At 59.8% G+C, this 20,371-nt stretch overlaps 1 long non-coding RNA gene across 1 annotated transcript in view; it reads left to right on the forward strand.

The window, feature by feature from the left end:
- Positions 1–17,255, forward strand: part of LOC138847940 (uncharacterized) — a 78,786-nt gene extending 61,531 nt beyond the window's left edge. Inside the window, exons 5-7 of the long non-coding RNA XR_011385810.1 lie at positions 2,583–7,990; positions 8,357–8,440; positions 12,710–17,255. This is a non-coding gene — a long non-coding RNA (uncharacterized lncRNA). The remainder of the gene's footprint in view (positions 1–2,582; positions 7,991–8,356; positions 8,441–12,709) is intronic.
- Positions 17,256–20,371: the final 3,116 nt, after the last annotated feature.

Below are 20,371 nucleotides of genomic sequence, written 5' to 3' on the forward strand. Positions count from 1 at the left end.
AATTCTGCTCAGGCCCCAGCTTGCATCTTCCCTGGAGGCATCGTCCCCAGGTGTCACAGAGGTGCAGCCACATAGATGGCAGGGAGAGCAGCTGCGAGGGCTGGTGCCCCTCTGCTCTTTCCCGAGAGAGAGGGGCAGCTCCCTCCCATCAGAGGGCAGGGCCAGGGAGGCCAAGGCTCTGGCTGAGGCTAAAGGATTCAGATGTGGTGGGCGTGGCTTGGGGGAAGGGAAAGGCATGATGGGAAGGGCTGGATCCCTGTAAGAAAGGCCAGGAGTGCACGGGGGAGGGCAGTGGACATGCCAACAGGGTGGTGGGGCCAGCACAGCCCGTGGGCACCTCCAGCTCACCAGGAGAGCGTGGAATCAGCGTTTGGAGCTGTCACAAATGATTAATTCATCAGAAACACAGCGCGCTGGAAAACTGGCTCTGACTCAGTGGCTCGTTAATGCTCCGCCTCTCTAGGCCCCACACGCTATTTAAAGCTCAGAGACAGAGCCTGGGGAGGGGAGGAGTGGGTGGGCTCTGGGCCTCCCGGCCCCTGGGCCTCCCCCGTGTGTCAGTCAGTGCACAGGCTGAAGGGAGGATGGAGAGAAGGGCTCTTATCTGGGTGGGCAGCTCTACAGCAGCCCCTGGGCTCACGGCCAGCTCAGAGCAGCGCTTGATAAAATGTGCAACAAACTCATAAATCCTAGGATGGGAACAGGTGTTTCTGTCAGGTGCCAAGTGCTCTGTGAGCTTGGAAGAAGAGAAGATCAAGGAAGGCTTCCTGGAGGAAGGGGCAGCGGGAGTAAGCCATCCAGAAGAAAGGCACAGACTGGTCCTGCCTGGGGCCAGCTCTGAGCATTTTGTCATTTCATCCTCGCGACAACTCAGTGATGGTTCTCATTATTATACCCATCTCGCAGACGAGGACACCGAGGTCCAGTCAGGTTAAGCCTTTTACCCAAGGTCCCAGAGCCGGGAGTCGGGACTTGATTCAGGTGGCCATGCCAAGGACATCCTCCCAAGTTCCCAGAGTGTACCCACTCGCTGCTCAGGACCCCCACGTCGCCCCCTCCCAGGAGCACCTCTGCCCCTCCTGTCAGGTGTGCCTGTGGGGGCCCTGGGCTCCACGGCCTGGAGCTGCACACATGTGTGCAAGGGGACGTTGGTGCAAAGATCCCAGGGTGGACACGTGGGAAGGCGGGCCTCACTCTGCACTCGGTTGCCACGGGCTGCTCATCGTGTGACCGGCCACCTGGTGTGGATTCAGAGTCCTTCCTTCCTGTCCACAGAGGGGGCAGATGGGGAGAGTCACCAGCCAAGCTTCCCACTACTGGCCCCCAGGGAGCCCCCTTGTCCTCTGTGTCCCTGTCCTTCGGCCTTCATTGTCACCACAGCAGTCCCCTCTGATGATCCATCAATGGGGATCCTGTGTCAGGGGCAGGGTCCCTGTGCCTTCCCTGGGGAGTATGGGTGCCTGCGTGTGCACCCAGTGCCAGATGCCATGGTGCGTGTGTGCCCAGAGCATGTGTGCACACTGGGGGTGAGTCTGTAGGTCAGCTTTTATGTGCCCAGTGTGAATACTAGTGTGTGGAGTGTGAGCTCTGGTGTAGGGCAGCTGCTGGAACCCTGGCCACAGCCTCAGCAATTCAAGGGGTGGAGGTGTTGTCCTGAGCATCCGCCAGTGAACTTGGCTGACATCCAGCACCCTGCCCCCTGCTGGCTGCACCCCAGAGACCCACAGGAACAGGGCTGCCTCTACCTGGGCGCACCTGCCCACCATAGCAAGCAGCAGATAGACACGCAAGGCCCTTGCCCTGAGGACGCACAGTTGCCGACTTGTCCCATGGGCAGCTTTGAGCCCTGGCCCACCTCACTCCCGCAGAACAGGAAGTGCAAGTCTCCAGAAAGCAGCCCGCACCACCCAGCAGGATTCTGCGCACCTTAGAAGCCACTCAGATGCCTGCTTGTACCTATGCGGGGGGCACGCAGGGGGCCCCTGGCATGGGGCTGTGTGCATAAGGACGGTGCCCCAGCCGCCGGGGAGCCCGGTCCCCTGGGTGTGGATGTAGCAGGCTGCTGTTTCTGTCTGTGCCACAGTGAGTGCGGGCTTGTTGAGAGCCTGGGGGGTGAATGCATGGAAACAGGCATGCATGTGCTGGGGAGCATGGGGGGCGATTGCATGTGGGTGTGTGTGTGTGTGCGTATGTGCACACTCACCTGGCCAGAGCGCTGCCGAGGCTGCCTGACGTACGCTGAACGCCGCACGCTCACACAGTCCCATCCCCCCAGCATCACTCCTTGCACAGCCCTGGCCCCTGGGAGCTGAGATGCTCTATTTCCCCGCTGATGGTTTATCAGCTCATTCACCCCTCATTTGTGGCCATCTGCCACCTTCCCGGCTGCACCTGGCCTGGCACTTGCAAAGGAATGGCGGCAGGGCAGTGGGGGTCGGGTGGCCATCAGCTCCCATGCTCAGCCACCAGCTCCAGAGTTGGGGGTGGGGGCAGGGGGGCTGCCAGGCTCCCTGAGGGCCAGGAGCCCCGGAGCAGGGGAGGGGAGAACAGCCTGTTTCTGAGTTCATGCCCCTCTCTTCCAGAGAGGATTTGGGGGTCTCCAGCAGCACCCCCTCCCAGGCTATGCCCCCGGCCCTTCAGGGGCCTCCAGCCAGAATGGGCCGGTCCCTGACCAGTGCTGGGACTGCCCCAGCCGCTGCTCAGCCTCCACACACCCCACGTGGAACTGTTTTCTGCTGCTGCCTTTGACAGATAAGTAAACTGAGGTTCACAAGGGTGCCCAACCTGCACTGGGCACTTATAGCCACCTAATCCTTGGGCTGAGGCTTCCCTGTCCAGCCCTGTTAGAGAGGTCACCTCCTCCAGGAAGCCCTCTTGGCAAGCAGCCTGGAAGACCCTGGCCTGAGGCATGTGGGTGCTGGGGCAGGCAGAGCCGGGAGTCAGGGCCACCCCATCTTCTTTGCTGACCGATGTGAAGGAAGCAGCCATGCCAACTCCACAGAGGGGTGGGGAGCAGCAAGTGCAGAGGCCTGGGGCAGGAAGGGGCTTGGATTGGCAGGACACGCCCACATGGTTACAGGGTGCAGGGGGGGTAGGGGGGCCCAGAGGGACTCTACAAGGTCGCATGGGGCTTCCTGTGTGTTTCCCATCATGCAGAGCTCCAGGCCACCTGCTCCAGACGTGACTGCCCATCCCCCAGGTCTCTGAGATCCCTGTCTCACTCAGCGGCCGGAGAAAGCATTTTGGCTGCCAGGCCTTCCTCTGGTCCCTGGCCACAGTCAGGACAGCGCCCTCGGGTTTTAGGGTCTGGGACACCAGCAGCCACGGCTGGCCGGGCTGGGCCGTGAGCCTCTGTGGTTTGTAGGTTTCTGCTTCCCCAGCTCCTGTGTCTCCCTGGAGCATGGTGGGGAGGCTGAGAGAGGGACTCCGTGCAGGCCCAGAACTGCCCACTGCGTGGGGTGGGCGCAGCGTCCAGGCTCCTGACCTGGCTGTGCCTGACGTAGGGAACCCAGTTTCTGCCTCACTGAGGCAGGAGACAATAATCTGGGTCAGGGACGAGAGACTTGTAAGAGGCCATATAGTCAGCGTGTAGGTTTGTGGGCCATGTGGTCTCTGCCCCCTGGGCCAAAGCAGCCATGGACAGTATGTGGTGTGGCTCCATCCCAGTGGTGGTAGGCAGAACTGGGCTACCCCTATCTAGGTGACCTGGCCATGGTATTAACCAGGACACCTGAGATCGCCAAGCACCAGAATCCCTGTCCCAGCTGGCTTCAGGCTCAGCCTCCCCTAGGGCAAAAGGGCTTATTGGGCCATGAAAGGGAGAAGTGCCACTAGGACTTCAGGCACAGCTGGATCCAGGAGCTCTAGTGGTTGTATTCAGACCCATCACACCCAGGTTTCATGCTTGCCCTGACCACATGTATCCCTGTTTCAGCTTCACTGGGTTCAGGCCCTCCTGTCGCGAGGACGACACAGCTGTGAGCAGTGGAAGTCCCAGGCTCACCCCGGACTGGCCAGGCCTGTGGCTCGTGCCCACCTCACAGCAGCACCCTCCCCAGGGTCAATGTCACCCTGTGGTTTGGCCTCATGGGACTGGTGCCTCATCGACTGGGTTTGGGACTCCCCATGGGGCAGGCACCTATGTGTACCACAGTAGTCGGAGCAGCCCTGGCACTGGACGCTTCGGAAGTCCACGTGGCCCCCAGGTAGACAGTCGGCGCTCTTCCCAGCATCCCTGCTCCTCCCTGGGTCATCGCAGCCTCCTCATACCTCCCAGGCCCACGCACTCCCTGTGTAGCCCACACTGTGCTCCGTCACCCACCAGCCTCCAGCCACTGCCACCAGGGCCAGGTCCTAGGGCTCCATGAGCACCCGGGGCCCCCACGGTCTCTCCTCAGCCTGGACTTGCTAGAGTCTGAGTTAACAGGGACATTCAAAGCTGTGTGACCTACAGCAAATCCCTATCCGTCTCTGTGCCCTCAGACTCCTCACCTGGAACTTGGGGGTCCTAAGAAACCTGGGTCACTTCTAAAGTACAAAATCCCACAGAAACACGGGTGTCCCTGTGCCTCGAGCTACGCCTTCCTCCAGGCTGCAGTCACAATTCCTGCTCCAGCGGCTCCGCCCCCTCCTCCCACAGGCCCCACCCAGATAGGCGTGGCAGCCCCAGGTGCCTCACCCACCCTGCTCTGTCTCCTGCACCCACACTTGCCGCTGCCTGAGGGGTTGTCCCAGGCTGTCCCTGCAGGTGCCTGGGCTCGGTGCTGTCCCGAGGTGATGCCCCCGCTGCTGGGCCAGTGCTAAGGAATGTCCTCTCCCTTTCCAGTGCACCTGTCCCCTGTGGCCACCCAGGGCCACCCCTTCCTCTGACTGTGTCCTTTTTTTAATTTTTTATTTATTTATTTTTTTAATTTTTTGACAGGCAGAGTGGACAGTGAGAGAGAGAGAGAGACAGAGAGAAAGTTCTTCCTTTTCCTTTTGTTCACTTTCCAATGGACGCTGTGGCCAGCACACTGCGGCCGGCACACCATGCTGATCTGAAGGCAGGAGCCAGGTACTTATCCTTGTCTCCCATGGGGTGCAGGGCCCAAGCACTTGGGCCATCCTCCACTGCACTCCCTGGCCACAGCAGAGAGCTGGCCTGGAAGAGGGGCAGCCGGGACAGAATCCGGCGCTCCGACCGGGACTAGAACCTGGTGTGCCAGCGCCGCAAGGCGGAGGATTAGCCTAGTGAGCCGCGGCGCCGGCCCTGACTGTGTCTTGAGTCCCATTCATTTTCTCCCCAAGCAGTGAACCGCTGTCACCTGTCAGCCTGCAGCCAACAGAGGTCACGTGTGTTTTCCCGTCACCTCATGGCTGCCATGGAAGTCCCTGCAGCGCTGTCTCCATGCAGAGTGGCTTCAAAGCTGTGGTGACCACAGCCAGTGCTGGCTCCTGCCATCGGATGGGCTCACGCAGGAGCGTCTGCGCGTCTAGGGCACGATGTCCACCCGTAGCGTGTATTTGTAGCTGTTCTGTCCTCACCTTGTGCGTGGGATCTCAGCGTTGAGAGCTGGTCCTGAGCAGGGCCAAGCCTCGCAGGAGCACACAGAAGGTCCACGGCACCCAGCTCAGTGAGGTCTGTTAGACGGCAGTATTCCCCCCAGCTCTCCTCCACTCACCTCCCCACCTGGCCGCATGCAGCTAATGGGACCAGCCACGCTCACGCCTGGTCCTTGCCAGCCCTGGCTTGGTGCCTCTTGAAGTACAAAGCAGGTGGCCATTGGGTCCAGTGGGAACGGGCCCTGCCATCTGCCCCCCTCTCAGTTCAGCAGGACTGGGGCACTGGGTGTCCGTGCAGGTCCCACACCTCCCGCCAAGCACGCAGGGTGGTTCCCTGGGAAGTGCTTGTGGCTCACCCACCTGGGAACGACGAGGACCACAGGAGAAGCCTGGCCTTTGCCTCCCTCTGGTCTCTGCAGGGGAGCTGGCCTAGAACCCACTGCCCCAGCCCCAAGACAGGGCGTGCAGCCTCTGGGACACTCACAGCCTCTCTCGGTCTCCATGAGCAGCCAGGAGTGCATGCAGAGGTCCCCTCTGGGACATGTGGCTTTGGAACACAGCACAGAGGACACTGGTGGGGGCCGGGGGGCCAGGGGAGAGAGAGGGAGAACATGGGTGTCTGGGCAGTGGGCTGCCTGGGATGCCAACATCCTATATGGGAATATCTGGTCCAGTCCTGGCTGCTCTGCTTCTAAGCCAAGTTCCTGCTAATGAGCATCCCAGTGGGGCGCAGGTGATGGCTCAAGTAATGGGGTACCTGCCACCCACATGGGAGACTTGGGTTGAGTTCCAGGCTCCTGGCTTTGGCTTGGCCCAGTCCTGGCTTTTGCTTGTTTTGGGGGAGTGAACTTGTGGTTAGATGATGGATCTCTCTCTGTCTCTGTCTCCCTCCCTGTCTTTCAAGTAGGCTAAGTAACTAGATAGATATAGATAGATAGACAGATACATAGATAGACAGGCATAGATAGATGATAGAAGGATTTTTTTTAAAAAAGAGTTGGAAGCCCCTGAGTGCCTCAAAGCCTCCCCATGGCACACGCGCACCACACGCAGTTTGGAAGAAGGCGTGGGTCTGGGCGTGCTGTGACAGAGCAGGGGCTTCTCTGAGGAGCTGCTGAGTGGGACGAGCAGGGGGCACAAGGACCCAGGACTGTGGGGCCGTCCGCACACACAGACAGCAGGGAGCCTGGCTGCCCATCTGTGCACACTCACATACACAGCACACTGTTCCCACTGGGGAGTGAGGATGAGAGAATTGCTGCCCTTAGGACTGTGAGCGTTCCCACAGGGGTACCCCTGACCGGCTGGGGTGATTCTGAGCATTCTGAAGAGGGGAGGGAGGGAGAAAAGTCCACAGAGGCGGGAGGAGTGGGTGGGAGAGGAAGGGAGGGGACAAGTGGTCCCCTCTTCCTGTACCTGTGAGTATCTCCCCAGCTGCCATCAGCCTGGGGCCCAAACGCCGAGACCCAGGCTGGTGGTTTTCTCTACGGTGGGATTTCAGTCCCCGTCCTGGTGCCACCTGCCCCCCTTGTCAGGCAGAGCCAGAAAGGACCTCACCGCTGGCCCCGCGCCTGGCCCTGATTGCCCATTGTTTCCGCAGGCGCATTTCCCACTGGGCTTCCCTCTCCCGGATCTATTCTAGGAAGTCAACAGCTTCCGTCTGGGATGAAAACGCCGAGTCCGTGTTTTCTCATCAAGAATGGTCCTGGGATTAGCTGCTCTGCGGATGGCAAATAAGGAAAACAGCTCGGGCTCGCGCTGCTCCAGTGCCTGCTCCCACACCTCGGCCCTGGGGGACAGTCGCCCCGGGCCGGTCTGGCCTGCCCACTGACCCAACCAGGAAGTCCTAGCATGAACTGCTGCTCTCCCGGAGTCAGCCCCTGGGGTTGGCACTCCAGTTGTCCCCCAACCCGGGCAGCTGGCTCGCCCGCCTCCTGGCGTGCGCATGGGAAATGCACGTGGTCTTAATGTCACTGCCCATGAACCTCCTGAAGCCCCTTCCTATGGGTCGCCTCCCCTTCCCGCACCTCTGGAACACATGGGCTGAACGTGACTCCCCCTTCCCCGCCCCAGGAATGCTCCCAAAGGAGCCCCAAACGAGACCCCTCCAACACCGAGGTCTGGACGCTAGCCGCAGCACATCTTCTGGAACATCCTAGGATTCAGATCTGGTTGCGAGCCTCTGCTAGGTCAAGTTCAATGTCATTCCACCGTGTTTGGACACAGAGCAGTTTTCCCTGATCTGGTAAAGCCCCTCAATGTGCATATGGAGGGTGGTGGACAGCGTGGTTAAGGATGTGTGCATCTGAGCCCCACCTGCAGGGCCCAGAGAACACTCCCACTTCCCTGAGCCTCTGTTCCCACAGGGACGGGCTACCTGTGAACCCTGTGTGCAGTAAGTGAGTTCATCTACACAGAGGGCTGAGCTTGGACCCGACGTGAGATGCAGGTGGGTTGGTTCCACCCTAGGATCTGAGGAGATGGGGTGCGTATGACTCAGGCTCAGTCAACACTGCATGGATGCCTTTGACCTCATCCTGTGACGGGAGAAGGATGTGTGTGGGGAGCGCTGGCAGCCATCCTGTAAACACCCGGGTGAATGAAACCTCGAGGACAGGGGAAGGGGGACCCAGTGCCGCTGACGACAGAGAGCCCCGGCCTCGCAACTGTGCAAGGTGTTCGACTCCATCTCCAGCCCTTGAAGCCGAAGGAAGGTGGGGGAGGGGAGCCACTCCGGCCAGAAAAGGAGCAAGCCGGGAGGCCCTTGGACACCTTTGAACAGTGACGCTGAGCTTCTCTCTCTTCAGCTACACAGGCGGCTCAAGCCATCAGGAGCAGGCGCCGAGCTGGCAGAGGTGGAGCTGTTCTGGCTGAACCAAGGGTGATGGGCAGGACTCAGGTAACCCTGGACTCCGCGTACCCTCACTGTCTCAGAGGCATAGGGTGGCCTGGGTGGGGGGAGCTCCTGGACAACCCAGGAGGAGAAGCCAGTCTCCCCATTGTCTCTGTGACACCTGCTCCCCCCATGCCTGCCTCCCAGGCTTCCGGTTTACCTTCTGCCCAGGCATGCCTTGGCCTCCAGCACCTCCTACCCTCCTCGGTTCCCAAGGAGCCTCCTGATCCAGGGACTTGGTCTGGGTGCTTGTCGGGTGCCCACAGGGGCAGGTAACTGACATGCAGATCCCCCGTGGGGGCAGCTGGGAGTCTGGTGGGGCCCAGCAGGGGTGCTCCTGCAGGGGCAGACCTGTGCATCCGCCTTCCCCACCTCCCCAAGCTCAGAGCCAGGCGCCAGGCAGGCCAATGTAGCTGGGGGAGTGGGCCAGGCAGGGGTGCTGCAGGTGTCCCGGTGGCTCCCATCCTGGGACCTGCAGAGTCAAGAGCCCAGCAGAGGAGTAGAGGGAGCCGCATATGTAAGGGCCAGAGCCAGGGACCTTGAGTGGCACTGAAGGGCCAGATGCAAACCCCGAGTGTGGAAGAGAATCCAGGGGGCGGGGGTGGTGTCTACAAGTATAGAGCCCTACAGTGTACAGGGCTCTCTCCCCACCAAAGAGAGAGTGAGGACCCAAAGGGAGGTGGGGGGCAAGGCCCAGGGGGGAGTCCAGGGCAGCTGGGCCAGAATCAGAGGGGGTTCACAGAGGTGATGAGGCATGCAGGCAGCTGTCGCTCCCCCTCTTCGTGGAGGAACGACACAGGACCCTGCGCTGTTCTTTCGTCTGCTCGGCCCTCCCCGGGTTTGCTGCTGGTTCTTCCCAGGTTGGCTACTGTCCCTTCCACCTCCGTGGAAGGGCAGTTCCCCCTGGCCACATTCCCCACTTCTGCAGGGGAGCGGCACACCGCCGGCCGGCTCTCTCAGGGGCTGCACAGGTGTTCCCCTTAGATGTTCCCCTTAGATGCTCCTGGTGAATGCCGTCTCTCTCCTCCTTTATAGTCCTCTTCCACCAATCCCAACTCTGCTACCCACACGCCGAGTACGCTGCTCTCCTCCAATCAGGAGCAGGTCCCACAGTTTATTGGTTGAACTGGAGGCAGCTGTGTAGAAGCTGTTTCTCCCTTCTCAGCGCCATATTGTGGGAGAGCAGATGCATAGAATAAGTTTTAATTCCAGTAACTTAGTCTAGTCCGAGTTGCTCCCCACAGATCCCCCTTTCTTTTTATTTTTTGGCGTTGATACGCGCCTGTCTTCGGTGCCCCACGGCACACACTCTGCTCTGCTTGCTAGAGTTGCCCACAGGTTCTTACAAGTCCTATCAATCAGGCAAACCGAATCCGGGTCCTCTCTTCGCCATGTTGTGAGGAGGTTTTTAGGCGCTGATTCGTGCCTGTGTTCGGTGCCCTGCAGCGCATGCTCTGCTCTGCCTGCAGGTGCTTACAAGCCCTATCAGGCAAACCGAATCCAAGCCTTCTCATTGCCATATTATGGGGAGGCTTATTGGTGTTGATTCGTGCCTGTCTTCAGTGACCTGCAGCTCATACTCTGGTCGAGCCGCCTGTTGGTGCTTACCGCCTTACTAATCAGGCAGACCGAATCCAAGCCTTCTCATTGCGGTATTGTGGGGAGGCCTTATTGATGTTAATTCGTGCCTGTCTTCGGTGACCTGCGGAGCATAAGCTGCTAGCCGCCCGCAGGTGCTCACCGCCTTCCTAATCAGGCAGACCGAATCCAAGCTCTCTCATTGCTGTGTTGTGGGGAGGCCTTTCTCTATTTCTCTATCTCCGGGCATTCCTATTTCTCCTGTTTTACTTCTATCTACCAGCATTCCTATTTCTCTCATTTTACTTCTAAACTTCTGTTTCTCTTATCCCTGCGGCTTCCCGGCACCCGCCCCGAGGCTGCTCCTCGGCACCTCACCGCGCGGCAGCTTCACGGCTCTGCGCGGCTTCCCGGCGCCTCGCCCCGCCGGCGGGCTCCCGGCTCTGTGCGGCTCGGCTTCACGCGCACACTCCGCGGTCTCCACGCCCCTTCGCGTCCGAACCACGGCCTCGCACCAGCCCCGCGTTCCCTATCCATTCACGCCCCGTGCTCTCTGCACGCGGCGGCTTCCGCGAATGTTTCCACCACCACCGGCATTCAGTCCAAGTTCCCCAGACTAACCTGGCGAATTCCAACCTGGCGGCCCACGTCTCTGCCCCTGGTTCCAGATTTTCGCCTTTTGCTCCCCGGGCTGACTTGAAGAATTCCAAGCTGGCTTAAGTCTTCGCCTCGGCCTGCACTCGCGGCTTCATCCTCCCTAACATTTTTCTCTACCCGGTATGTTTCCCTAAGTTTTCTTCCAACAATATTCCTCTCATTTCTCCTGGCTTCTCCCCACAGTCCGTATCCGAGTCCAAGCCTCCTCCAGGTTTCACTTTCGCTTTCAGTCTCCTAGCTTCCCCGCCATAGTCCGCATCCGAGTCTATGAAAGCTTTCACTTTCGCTTTCAATCCTAATTTCTTTCCCACAGTCCATATCCAAGTCTATGCCTAGGCTTTCAATAGCTTCTTCCGGCACCTTTCTCGTCCGGCTTTCCCCTAGGCTCTTCGCTAGTCTCTCTCTCCGGTATTTTCCTGCTTCTTCCCGTTTCTTCCCTCCTAAGTTTCCTATCCGAGTCACGGCACCATTATGTCGCTCCCCCTCTTCATGGAGGAACGACACTAAACCCTGCCTAGGCTTCATATCCGAGTCACGGCACCATTATGTCGCTCCCCCTCTTCGTGGAGGAACGACACAGGACCCTGCGCTGTTCTTTCGTCTGCTCGGCCCTCCCCGGGTTTGCTGCTGGTTCTTCCCAGGTTGGCTACTGTCCCTTCCACCTCCGTGGAAGGGCAGTTCCCCCTGGCCACATTCCCCACTTCTGCAGGGGAGCGGCACACCGCCGGCCGGCTCTCTCAGGGGCTGCACTGGTGTTCCCCTTAGATGTTCCCCTTAGATGCTCCTGGTGAATGCCGTCTCTCTCCTCCTTTATAGTCCTCTTCCACCAATCCCAACTCTGCTACCCACACGCCGAGTACGCTGCTCTCCTCCAATCAGGAGCAGGTCCCACAGTTTATTGGTTGAACTGGAGGCAGCTGTGTAGAAGCTGTTTCTCCCTTCTCAGCGCCATATTGTGGGAGAGCAGATGCATAGAATAAGTCTTAATTCCAGTAACTTAGTCTAGTCCGAGTTGCTCCCCACAGGCAGCCTTGACTCCACACTAGAATCCTGGTAACTGGGGAGCAGTGGCCCCCAATCAGGCCACTAGCTGGCTTCCTCCTTGCACCCTCGCAAGGGGCACCCTACCTGCGTTTCACATTTTGCAGATAAGGCCCAAAGAGGTGAGGCCACTGGTGCACGGGTCTGTCTGGCTCCAAAGGGGAGGATGCGCCAGGCCACCTGCTGGGAAGGCGTGGGCAGGGGAGGGGGGATCAGGCTTGAGGAAGTGGGCCCCTGGGCAGGGGTCAGCCTGGGGAGGGTAGAGATCCCGGCACGCACGGCCAAGTACACAAATATTTGCCCATTCAGCAAGGACGCAGCTGCGAGAGCCATCTGCCCCAGCCTGACTTAGGGACCCCACGAGGAAAAATCTCAGTCCTGCATTCCCCCGCGGGGTCTGTTGCGGTTTCTCAAGGGGCCGCATGCAGTAATGACTCTTCTGCTAATGGGGGAACCTGTGGCGTGAGGTGCAGTGAAAGCAGCAGCAGCCCTTCTGCAAACAAACACGGAGGCTGCAGGCAGACCGCTGGGTCTCACTGTAGTTCTGGCAAGCCTGGAAGGTGCAATTCTGTGTTGTCATGGAGACGGAGTCTGCCAGGAGCTGCTGATGAGGGTCTTGGGCAGCAGGCAGGAGAGCAGCCTCCGGCCTACACCTGGCCAGCAGGACCTTATTCTGCTGCAGAACACTCAGCGGTTCCCCAGTGCCCCTGAAGGTCAAGGCCTGGCCGTAGGCCCGCAGGCAAGCCCGGCAGGCCCATCCCCAGGCTCCCCACGGCGTCTCTCACAGACTGTGTTGTCTGTCTGTCTCGCACCCAGCAGGTGCTCCGTGTGCATTTGTGGAGTGAAAGAGCACACGGATGAAACAGTTCCCTAAATGAGGCTACTCAAACTTTAGTCATTTGCAAACCAGCCACAAGAGTTTTTGCAAAAATCTGTATCTATTTTTATTTACTTAAGCCTGTATCTATTTTTATTTACTTAAATATTTTCCTTTTTTAGATTAAATAAGTGTATCTCAGAAGGAAACTTTGCATCATCATGGAACTGGAAGACCAGTACGACTTGCCAGAAATAGGTCTCCAGGGACGTGAACACAAGGGCACACGGCTCGTTCACAGAGCGCCACCCAGGGACTCGGCACTGGCAGAGCAAGGGCACAGGGAGCTGCTCCACTCCGTGCCAGGCCTCCTCGCTGCCCCGGCTGGGAATGCCACTCCCCAGGGCCCACCACCCTAGCTCACAGGGGCGCGTGCAAGTTCTCCCTAAGCTTCTAACCCAAGCCCACAGCGGCCTCCGGTTCAAAACGCAACACTCCTGCATGTTAGGGAGCTCCCAGAATCCCCAGCACATTTTGCTGTTTGAGACCACATGCCAGGTGCAGTCTCAGGCTCCCCGTCCCTCGAGATGGGCGCACAGATGCCCAACAGCCGTGGGGGGCTGGGGAGACCACCCGACCGTCAGAAGGGCCCCTTGCGAACTGGCTTCACACCCCAGCCGGCTTTTGGATGTAGGAAAAGAAATTGAGAGCAACAAAGAGAGAGCGGAATCGACTTCCGATCAGGACTGTAAGGGCAAAGGCGACAATTATGAGCAGGGTTACCTAGGAAACACGAAGGAGGCAAACGGGGATTTGTACTCCCCTTAGAAGTAATTTGCAATCCAACACTGGTTTACTGAGGACATCACTGAACTCACACAGGTCTCAATGAACAAAACGGAACTCCCTGGTTTAAATAACTGACACCACGCTCAGGCGTAGCTGGACCCAGGGTCTCAGCCTGCCACCCGGCTCTCCTTTCCCTCGGGGTTATTTCAGGTAGGGCCGGCTCCGGGCATGGCAGAGGCCCTGGGGGCCTGGCTGAGACCCAGATCCTGTTGGACAAGAGCTTTAGCAAAAGTCCCAACTGGAGGTCTGCTGTTGAGGCATTTGTCCGTCCTGTGTGCCCTCACTGAAGCCAGGGTGCGGGCTCTGCTTGCCCTAGGTCACATGTCCCCTCTCCCATGCATGAAAGTGCAGATGCTGTGGCCGTGGCCTGAAGCAGCTGAAGCCGGGGTCAGGTAGCAAACACATCCTTTGCTGCCACCCGGAGCTGCGTGCCACCCCTCCACACACACAGCTGGGGTCCTTCCTCCAGGAAGCCTTCTCAGCCTGTCCCCCGCTGGCCTGTGTGTGTGCTCCTGGCACAGGGAGCTTGTGGGCGTGTCTGGGAAAGCCTGTCCCCTGCTGGCCCCCATTCACCTTGTGGTCTGTGGCCCAGGACAGTTCCTGGCTCACAGCTCACAGGACTTTGTGCCCTGCTGCCGGGTGGACACCATGCTTGTGGGAGGCAGCATGGAGAGAGAGAAGCTGGTGTGGCCACCGGCAACCAGTGTTTTGCAGGACCCCAGAACAGATGCAAGGGGATGGGGTGCGCCATAGTCAGCAAGTGGCAGCCCTGCAGACAGAGAGATGAGGGGAGAGACCAGGGCTGGAGAGAAGGCAGCAGGGCCCCAAGTGCAGGGGCCTTTGCAAAACAGGGCAGGCAGCCAGCACGTGGCAACGGTGGGGGGGAGGGGTCCTTGAAGGCTGGGCTGGGGTTGGCTGTGGGGGAGGCTGCTGGGGCAGTCCTCAGATTTCCAGATCGGGTGGGGTCTGCAGGTGCACTGTGGTGCAGAGGGTTAAGCTTCTGTCTGTGAAGCCTACAACCCTTATGAGTGCTGGTTCCAGTCCCGGCTGCTCCACTTCCAATCCAGCTCCCTGCTAATGTGCCTGGGAAAGCAGTGGAGGACGGCCCAAGTGCTTGGGCCCCTGGGAGACCCGTATGAAGCTCCTGGCTCAACAGACCTGGTGTTGCGGCCATCTGGGGAGTGAGCCTGCGGCACGCAGGGGGGTGTTTGGAGAAGGAGAGGGGGTATCTGATGCTGGACATGGCTTAGACTCTCTCTCAGGGACCCCTGGGGAGAATGTGTTCATGAGGCAGGGGGAAAGGCATCCCCCAGTTATAAAACAAAGAGGGGGACTGGGTCCCACAAGCGTCCTAGGAGCTGGCTCCAGCTCTCTGTGTAGAACTCTGGGAAGCATTGAGCCAGTGGCCATCGGTTGGAGCCTCTCCCAGGCGGAGGCAGGGCGGGAGGAGAACTTGCCCTCTGAGGTGTGAGTCCCTGCGGGAGGTGTAGAGGGAGGGCCCCTCCCCAGAGCAGCGGGGCAAAATGGCTGAGCCTCCCTGGTCTCAAATAAATCATCAGGCACACAGCAAACAAAGGGAGCACTCTGTCTCCAGCCAAGCACTGGCCCCGTGGCCAGTCCTCGGAGGACAGACAGTGAGTCCCAGGGAGAGGCACAGCCTGCTTGTCCAGCATGGCCGCGTCTGAGTGGAGGGCTTCCCTGGGAGCCACACAGGGAGGCAAATCAGGGCCTCCTCTTGACAGGACCGCAGGTTTGCCGAGAAGTGGGTCCCCGGGAACTCGGGTGAGGGTGGGAGGGTAGAGGGTGAGGACGAGGCAAGTCGCGTTCATCTGAGCTAAACGAGCCACCTGACGGCCTGGCTGTCCCGTGCACCCTGGGGTTCACACGCCTGGCAGCCCCGGAACGGCGATGCTGTGTGTTTGCACATGGCCCAGCATGCAGCAGGAAGTCAACAGGTGCTTTAGCCTGTGCATGCACAGACCTACCTGCCATTTCTCCCTGTCTGCTCGAGCCAGGAGGGCCACAGGCTGGGGCCTCTGTGTCCCTGGCTGGGGCTGAGTGAGCTCTGGCTGGGGGTTTGCTTTGAGACGGGCACTGGCATTTCTTAGTTAGGTGACCTTGGGGATACGTTCTCATTCCGGCTCACGGGGAATGGAGCAGTGAAATCCCCCACGGTGCCTGGCTCCTCATCCCTGCTGCTCTGGCTCCCACTTCAGAAGGCGGAGGACAGAGAGAGAGCAGGAAGTGACTTGCCCAAGGGCGCATAGCCGGCAGGAGGCTGGGCCAGGATCTGCCCCTGTGCTGTGATGTGCACGCTTGCAGGCCTCAGGGCCTTGCTTCTCCTTTGTGAAGTGAGGAGGTGGGTTTGGGGAACCGAGGATGGGGTTTAGGGTCGACAGTGAGGCCCCGTGGGTTTGCCTTGCACGCAAGCCTTTGCCGGCACGAGATGTGCAGGAGCCACATGAAGTCAAGCACCAGTGTCGGGCGGCTTCTTGCCTGTGCCACAAAGACGCCGTTCCTCTTGCTTATAGGGGACACAGGCACAGTGCCAGCCCCACCACTGCAGCCTTGCCGGCAGCCTCTGCCCTCTCTGTGCCGGCAGGCAGGTGGGAGCCCAGGCCGGCCCCTGCGGGCTGGCCCCAGGTGAGCCTCCTTTCCACTGATGCCAGCCCCAGCCCTGCCATTGCCTGGCTCTCCAAACAGGCACTGACACATGAATGTCGGCAGGCCTGTCGCGCTGAGTCAGAGCTGGTCCTTCACTTCAGCCCTGCAGAGCTGCCCGCTGGAGAGCGGGAGGCAGGGCGCAGACGCTGCTGCTCTGGAAACAACCTTGAACTGACTCCAGGTGCAGGCTGCAGCCCCTGCCCCACCCCAGCTGAGATGCATGGCTCTGTGGTGTGGCGTGTGCCTTGTGCCCACTCCCTGCTTGGGTCAGGCAGGCATGGAAGTCGGGCACACATGGAGGTCGGGCACACCTTTCTGCATACTGCGCCATTCTAGAAGGAAGAGGGACAGGGAGAGCAGATGTGGACCACAAAATCAGACCTCCTGGGAGATGCGGCTCAGGGTGCTTTGGGGCCCCGGAGCACCTTCCTCCATCCCATAATCCCCCGCACACCTGCAGAGCAGAGCCTGTGGCTGGGGAAGGCAGCAACTGAGGTGGGAGCTGCCTGGCACAGGCTCAGATGTGAACACAAGCGCACGGTGCTTACGGGCAGTCATTAACACCCAGCAGTGTCAGTCCTAGGACAGCAGCAGGAAGGCCGGTGGCCATCAGCTTGGCGGGTTGCGGGGGAGCGCCTCACGGAAGTCATTGCGCTGAGCATTGACAGGCCCCTGGGAGGCAGCTGGTGTGATGATCCTAGATGGGAGAGAGCTGAGGAGGAGGAGGGCAGTCCCAGAACTTGCTGCTCGAACCCAAGCCCATCCACACCTGGGCTTCGCTCTCTGCCGCTGCACAGCCCCCAATGACCTGACGGCCCCATTGAGGGAGCTGCAGGGTCTACAAAGCATGCCCCCTTCCACTACCACCACCAGGGAGCACTGCCGGCTCCCCGGGGAGCTGAGCGGGACAGGGGGGCAGGGAGATGCACTTGTCCCCAGCTGCTGGACTCGGTTTGGACAGAGGCATCCAGCAGGTCCCACGTTGTCTGTGACCTGGACACCCTGCCACCTTGTCCTAACTTTGGGGCGTCTCCCGGCCGGTCGCCTGTGTCTTGATGTTTGGGAAGCCATGGAGGCAGCCTGAGGAAGCCATCAGCTTGCGTACCGTGATCTGACGTGACACGAAAGCTGCATTCGATTCCACGCAAGCTGCCTGTGGCAAATGACCTTCTATTTTTACATTTCTCACAAATTGGAAATTTCAAGGAGGCCAGATCTTGCAGAGCGATTGGCTGTGGCATTCCATGAACTGGGGATGGGCAGCTCAGTGGAACACACACCACGTAGGGTGTTGGGGTGCAGGTGGGGGGCTGGCTGGGCCCCTGGCATGCAAGCCAGGCCAGGCAGTGCAAGAGTTAGTAGCTGCCTGGGACAGTGGCCTGCAGCCCTGCCCACCTGTCGGCTCCCTGGTATCTGCTGATCAGTGTCTCCTGCCAGCTCTTGAGTTAGCTGAGCTCTGGCCAGAGGGACAGTAAAGGTCAGAGATGCCCTGAGAGGCATGGGCATCAGGTTGCTTCGGCAGCCTTGTTGTTGGGTCAGGTGGTTCTGTGTGGGTAGGGGCAGCCCCGCAATGAGGTGAGTGCAGACATTTGCCATGAGGGCTGCTGTGAGCTGCGCTGGACAGCACCAGACAGCTGGCCGGGAAAGTGCTCTTACGGCTGCTAGGTTTCAGGGCCAGAAAAGCCAGCAGGTGCCCGTGAGGTACCGGAGAATGATCCATAGGTCAGAATGACCTTGACCCAGAGGAGGCCCCTGCAGTAGCCCCATGGTAAACCTAAGATGATTGTATCGCTGCTACCCATGTTCCCAGCACTGGACGGGCAGCCGAGGTTCAGAGTCCCGAACTCTCATTTCTGTCTTCCAGTCTCCCAGTCCAGGGGTGGTTACTTCTGAAGCCCAGACCCGAGTTCACCACGTGGTCCTGGGAGTCAGAGCAGCCCACATCTGGCGGGAGGCAGAGACTGGGTCTGTAGGACAGCCCAGGGAGGCACGGCTGTGAACTTTGGGAGCCAAGGGTCCTGTGTCTCCTTGTTCTCCTGTAGCTGAGTTCCAACCGGGGAGTCCTTGGCCATGCCCAGTGTTGGAGCTGAGCATGACGGTTCAGCCAGGGGCCCATTCAGTCTCGGTTTCACCACCTCCGAGAAACACCTGAGTCAAGATCAGAAGACAAAGCCCCACGGACTGAGTTGAGAGTAGCTCGCCTGGGATCAGAAGACAAAGCCCCATGGAGCGTTTTTCCTCCCTGGGTGGAGAGGAAGGGGTGGCAGAGCTCGGACAGAACACACATTCATCCATGTGAGATTGGATGAAAACGAGCAGCAGGGTGGCCGTGAGCTGGCATAGAAGGGCCCGGAGCCTTGGCACCCAGGAGGGCACGAGGAAGGGTTCCCGTGGACATGTGCAGGGAGAGATGGCCCAGCCAGCTGGGGGGGTGGATGGAAACCCCCAGGCCACAACCCACTCCCCTGCCTCTGGAGAATTGCTATGCTGAAGATGGACATACCGGACATACCCCACAAGTTCTGGAAGCTTCCCTGAAGGACACAGGAGAGCAGGAGACCTGAGGCGCCTCCCAGGCCTGGTCCCTGTGCCAAGGCCTTGGGCTTCACCCCACCCACTCTGAGGCTGGTGCTAGGGTGCACCTAGGCCAGAGGAGGTCACAGGCCCAGAGCAGCGGGGTCGCTCGCCCCAGGTTTGGGCCAAGTCTTCCCCATGCCAGCCCCCGTGTGCTCCGTCCCCCTTGTCTCTTTCTGTGTCTCTGAGGAGCGAAGGGGGTCTTTCCTCCGTGTCTGCCGTTTCCAGTGGTACGGAAAAGGGCTGAGGCTGGGCGATAACACAACGCAAAAGCCTCAAAGCCAGAAGCCCCCAGCGTCCCAGGCAGCCCCCCTGGGCTGCAACCTGAGCTCCCTGGGAGACCTTGGCCACGGGAACCCCCAGCATGGCCATTCCTGGAGCTGGAGGTCAGAGACTCACCTATGATTTACAGAAACAAGCGGGCTCAGGGCCGGAGAAGCAGGAGCCATTCTGTGGAGATGGGGTTTGTCGCTCCCCCTCTTCGCGGAGGAACGACACTAAACCCTGGCTAGGCTTCATATCCGAGTCACGGCACCATTATGTCGCTCCCCGTCTTCGTGGAGGAACGACACAGGACCCTGCACTGTTCTTTCGTCTGCTCGGCCCTTCCCGGGTTTGCTGTTGGTTCTTCCCGGGTTGGCTACTGACCCTTCCACCTCCGTGGAAGGGCAGTTCCCCTGGCCACATTCCCCACTTCCGCGGGGGAGCGGCACACTGCCGGCCGGCTCTCTCGGGGGCTGCACAGGTGTTCCTTCAGATAGGTGTTCCCCTTAGATGTTCCTCGTGCATGTTGTCTCTCTCCTCCTTTATAGTCCTCCTCTGCCAATCCTAACTCGGCTGCCCACACGCCGAGTATGCTGCTCTCCTCCAATCAGGAGCAAGTCCTACAGTTTATTGGCTGAACTGGAGGCAGCTGCGTAGAAGCTGTTTTCTCCTCTCCCAGCGCCATATTGTGGGAGAGCAGATGCATAGAATAAATCTTAATTCCAGTAACTTAGTCTAGTCCGAGTTGCTCCCCACAGGGTTCAAGTGCACGGCAGGCTGCCTCGAGGGGACATGGAATGGTCCAGCCCATGCCGCCCCTGAGCTGAGCACTTGGCAAGCAGTGTCCCAGATCCTCAATAAGGAAGCTGAGGCTGAGGCAGCTCTGGGTGCTGCCTGAGGCTGTATCATTGGCTCCTTCAGCCATGCAGAGCTGGGCTCAGACCCGGGTCTGTGGGACCCCTGTGCCTGGGCTCCCAGCTTTGAGAAGGAGGAGGGAAATCACTCCCTGGCCGCCTTCTCTGGGCTTTGCTTTCTCCGTCCCCAAAGCCAAGGATTTGGATTGTGGAGCGGGACCCGGACCAACCCCAACCAGGCGCCAGCCCTCCAGGTGGGGAGGGGGGTTGCATGCCCACTTCCTCTGCTCCTCATCCAGCTCCCCAAGAATAACCTCCCCAAGAGCAATGATTGGGGGGCAGGGGGGTAAAGAGCCTTTTCTCCAAACGGCAGTGAACATACGCAGCGCTGACACAGCAGGTGCAGCGCTGTTCGTTATGCCACGGGGACTAACAGAGACGGCGGCCCCATGCCTCTGGGCTGGCAGCAGTGTGCTCAGAAGCGGTGCCAGGGGTCCAGACGAGAGCACAGCTGTCCCCTCCCCAACCTGGGAGGCAGACAGGAGCCACACAGCCAAGGGCCCCTCCCCAGCTCTGAGCCAAGTGGCTCTTTGGACAGGGCTCTGTGGCGGCTGTTCTGGGGGCTTTTCTGGGCAGTCT

This window comes from Oryctolagus cuniculus, unplaced genomic scaffold (assembly GCF_964237555.1).
Source record: "Oryctolagus cuniculus unplaced genomic scaffold, mOryCun1.1 SCAFFOLD_55, whole genome shotgun sequence".
NCBI lineage: Eukaryota > Metazoa > Chordata > Mammalia > Lagomorpha > Leporidae > Oryctolagus > Oryctolagus cuniculus.